The sequence below is a fragment of the Pteropus alecto genome, unplaced genomic scaffold, assembly GCF_000325575.1.
Source record: "Pteropus alecto unplaced genomic scaffold, ASM32557v1 scaffold86, whole genome shotgun sequence".
Taxonomy (NCBI): domain Eukaryota; kingdom Metazoa; phylum Chordata; class Mammalia; order Chiroptera; family Pteropodidae; genus Pteropus; species Pteropus alecto.
Genome location: NW_006442109.1, coordinates 29,462,357 through 29,467,211, shown reverse-complemented (window position 1 = coordinate 29,467,211; position 4,855 = coordinate 29,462,357). Strand labels below are relative to the sequence as shown.

Sequence of the window (4,855 nt, the reverse complement as noted above, 5' to 3'; positions counted from 1 at the left end):
GAGAAGTCAGCATGGGACTCTGACATTCATTTGCTTATAATAAATTACATCAGATGCCAATATTCATAGGCAACTTGGGGAGAAAAAGGAGGAACACACCTATGAAATATATGAATCTTCTACATTATAAACAGCTTTGGGGAATCAGTACTCTACAAAGTGCCAAGTGAAAGAAAGTGGGGCAGGGGGAATGTAAAAAGAATGAAATCTTTTAGCATAATAGAACAGTGGTCCCCAACCTTTTTGGCACCAGAGACCGGTGCACCTATGAGAATCTAATGATCTGAGGCAGTGATGCTAGTGTGAGGGAGCAGCTGCAAATACAGATGAAGCTTTGCTTGCTCACCTGCTGCTCACCTCTTGCTGTGTGGCCAGTTCCTAAGAGGCAGCGGACAGGTAGGTTGGGGACCTTTGCAATAGAAGACCTCTTAGACTGTTCACGTTGCATAACACACAGAGAGAAGGAACTGTGGTAAAGGAAAAAAACAAATGTCCTTTACTTTTTCTAGAGGCAAGATGATATCCCAATTATGTCAGAAATTAAAATATCTGTATTATATGATGAAAGCCAAAAATTTAATTAGAAAAGGGTAATCACTGACATTAGTAACTGATCTTTTTGGAATTGATTGACGACTATATTGTATGGTAGTGGGCATAAAGTAAGCTCCTCTCTAGATAAATGAAAATCAGTCAGCAGCACTGTTTAGGTGCTAACTAATCTGTAATTTATGTGCTAGTTGGATATGTTAAAAATATGACTGCTGGAAGAGATAACTAACCAACACACTAATTTCACAGATAAGGAATTTGCAGTCAGGTGATACTGGGCAAGAAAGAAACCAGAATAATGATCTTCCGACTCAGCCCAATGTGTTTCTCATTACACTCACCTAAGTGAATTATCGATGCCACAAAACTGAGCCTTCTTATACTCTATCATGTCCAATGGTGAACTTTTAAACCTTGGTTCATCTTTTCCATGACAGCTGGTATGTGTGCCTGGAAAATATTCTAAGATATTCATTCCTGTTTTTCTCTCTCTGAATTTTTCCCTTTCCCCTGGTCATTTCAAGAGCAGGCTCTGCATTTCAATCCCTCAGGGAAATATATGACTGAGCAGAAATAAAAGTAGCATGAAAAACTTCTTGAATTACATCTTCAAAATCCTAAACTCATTGAGGAGGAGAGAGTTTTATGAAAAAAGGCATAGAGGCTTTAAAAAACATATTAGACAGAGGAGTTTGTCTCTAAACTAAAAGAGAGAAAACCCTCATGCTGGGGCAGGTCTGCAGGAGTCAGATCTGCTCCATGGCAATATTCCAGGATTGATTTCTAGTTGTGGCTAGGGGGGTGAGTCAATGGCCACTGAGATTTCCTGCTTTGAAGAACATTCCTATGTGTTGACTGTGGCAACGAGCAACAAAGAGCCATTGCTGCTGAAGGGTCACACTGATACCAAGAATATTCAGAGTGGCAGTAAGATGGATACAGATGACTCCTCCCCATCTCCCCGATGGTTTGATGCCTGATACTTTGGTATTTGTGTTTCTAGAACATTGACATGACTCAATGGGAGAGGTGGCAAAAACTCTCTCCTTAGCAAAATTCTAGTCAGACCCCTCTAAGCCTTCTTCTCAACTAGGCTGCAACCTTGTCCTGTAAAAACTAGACTCAGCACAAATAATTTTACCCACCTACCTCCACATACATACACTAAGAGACTTGACCAAACACAAGCATAGTTTCTAACAACTCAAGATTTGGGAATTGGTAAAAAAAGATAGATGAGCTTTGAATTGTTTCTAGAGTCGCATTTCTCTTCTTGTAAAGATTCAATTTATAAAACAGTTGCTTTTAATTCCTCAAAAAAGTGGGTTGCAACCTGAATGACTATTAAGCCATCCAACTACATTATCCTCAGTTTACTTCTATATATCAGAGAGAAGATCTTCAATTAAGATGGAAATCAGAAGATTGGAAATCAAAAGATTTCTATGTCGTAGATTTAGAGCTGTGTTTCATTGAAACATTTTAGTAAATCCTTCCACAATTGCTTCAGAATGTTTTTCTTTCCCTCTAGGTACATAGTTTTGTTTTGGCTTAGGGGAGAAAGTCTAAAAAAAAATTTTCTATCATGTCCTGAATATCGGCTTTCAACTTGTCCAACTTCTGACCATAGAGCTACTTTACAAAAATCCTTTAGAATATCTTGTGAGGTTTCAGCCAGGACAAACAGTAGATATTCCTGGTGGTATTGAACAACCTCATGGACACAAAAAAAGTTCCCAAAAAAGTGTTCAAAAGATATTACACTTTCAAGATCTAGAGTCACTCCCAAAGATAACAAAAAGAAAGACTTAGACAATTCCCCCTGAAAGCTGATAACAGTCAGTAGGACCTAGCCACAAATGAAGTTCGATCCACATTTCTTTCCAGCCATATCTGGGGTCCCCAACCTAACAGTTGCCAACCCGAGTTCTCAGGATACAAAATGAGACAAACAAGAAGGTAGTAACAGTCCCTGGGAGTAAAAAGATCAATAACCAATGTATTTTCCTGCAATCTGAATTTGGAAATAAAAGGAACAACGTGAAATTGTGCCTTCCTCTCTCGACCTGGCACCACAAACAGAGATCTTAGAGAGCTGGCTTTGGTAATAATTCTTTACCCTTTGCCTCCTTCTGCCAGTGTCCCCAGGATGCCATCTGCAGGCTCTAGAGTGAGTGGGGTATCCCAGCAGGTCTCACCCTAGTCATCAGAAAGTGTAGAGAAAGAAAAATAATTTTCTTTCTACCCTTTATAGTGAATGCCTGGCTTAGACCCCTTTTTCTTCCAAGGCACCTCATAAATAAATAAGTTTATCTAAGATGGTTTAGTTTTCCACTAATATGGTTCAGTTTTCCACTGTGGCCACTGTAATTCAAGTTGTCTTTAATAAAATTAACCTACATGTTCAGCATTAAAACAAAATTTTATCACCTGAGGTCTCACACCGGGCCCAGTTCAGTTTAAGTAGGACCCAGTCAGACTCTGGACGCAGTCCAGTTTTAAAGTTAGAGCAAGTTTGACTCTGGCCAGTTTCTGAACCCAGTCCAGAAAAAGTAATGCTCAAAATAAAGTCTGAATGCTTATAATACAAAAGCTGCAGAGCTCGGATTCAGGATCCAAGAGGGCCTTCTCCACGACCCCCAGAGGCAGCAAGAAAGCAGCAAGTTCAAGAGGCCCAACAGGGACCTACGTCTGGTTGCTCATTGCTCCTGGGAGGCTGTCAGGCGTCTCCTTTGGTTGCCTCTTCTGACACCAGAACTGTTAAAAGATAAACTGAGGCATATTAAAAATTTTAAGAGTTTATCGGAGCAAAAATCGATTCTAATCGGGCAGTGCCAAACCACAGCTGTTTAGGTGTGCTCCTGGTAGTAGTTGTTCTTTTGGTTTTGTTTTCTTTTTTTTTTTTTTTTAGACGAAGCAACCCTTGATTGACCTCATAGATTGCAAGGACCTTGTCAGTTTATAATCCCTTATTTTTTTTTTTTTATTTTGTATGCCTATAGCACCTGGTCTTCCTAGGTGGTCTCCCATCCAAGTGCTAGCCAGGCCCGACCCTACTTAACTTCCAAGATCAGACAGGATCCTGCTTGTTCAGGGTAGCATGGCCGCAGACTTAGGTGTTATATTTAAGTTTCTCATCTACTTTTTGAGAGCAGTGTAAGATAGAGATCCAATTTCACTTTTTCTGCATGTAGTTATCCAGTTTTCCTACTATTTGTTAAAAAGACTTATTCCTCCTGTAGTGTAGGTTAAAAACAAAAGTCCTAGAGAAGATAACTTGCCTACCTAAGGTGATAAAGTGTGTAAGAAGTCTATGTTTTTTTTACAGTAAACCACACAGACCTAAGCCCTTTATACATCTGTGCCTTTCATTTCCAAAATATCCTCGTAGGACTTTCAAAGGTATCCTGGGAATGTACCTAATAACTGGTTCTTCCATTATTCTTCCACCATTGAACTCAAAGAAGATGTGACTGGGACAGAAAGTCAAAGCAAAGAATGAGAAAATGGAGCTGGATCAGGACTTCACATGTCAAGAGCAAGAGTTAGAGAAGCAGATAATCCCTAATCGGTCACATGAGAAAGAAGGTTGTAGTGTCTAGGATAAAAGCAGAAGCAACTCAGTTCTTATTAGTGTAGCTAGTATTCAGATCCTTTCTCCCATTGAATTTGTGAGAGACAGAGTCAAAAATGCCTTAATGAGCACAGAACTGGAAGTCTAACAGACCTATGGCCTAGGCCAAAGAATATCTACATGGGACAGTCATCATGAGAAAAGTTGCAATTTTCTACAGTTGGCCATGTTTGCCTCTCTTTTAAAAATATAACCTAATTAATTTTTTACCTTAGTACATATACTTACTGACATTTTTACAACTTACAACTTACACGGTTTTATGCAGTTATCTGCTTATTTGTAATATACACATGGATAATTTACTTCGGTTAATCTACATTCCTTAAAAAGCCACATGTATTATCATTGTTTTAGTCATCAGTTTTTCATGGTTGATAAATTCACTAACAATGGCGAGTTCTGATGAGATGGAATCACCTATGGCATAATTTTTCAAAAGGTTTCTCAGTAAAGCATGTTCACACATGCAGATTATAGTAACAAACTTAGAGCAAAATAATATTGAACTATTAATTTTTCCCCAAAACAGGGTATTTGTCATTATATTTAAGTAAATATATATCATTACCTAGTTATAGAGATAAAAAGTTCCCAGATTCAATCTCTCTTTCTCAAAATAAACAAATATACATTTAAAAATAAATTGAAAATTTCCACATAATTATT

General features: G+C 38.3%; 1 pseudogene; it reads right to left on the bottom strand.

Annotated features, from left to right (window-relative positions):
- Positions 1-3,545: 3,545 nt before the first annotated feature.
- LOC112469856 lies at positions 3,546-3,664 on the bottom strand (annotated as a pseudogene).
- Between the last annotated feature and the right edge of the window lie 1,191 nt (positions 3,665-4,855).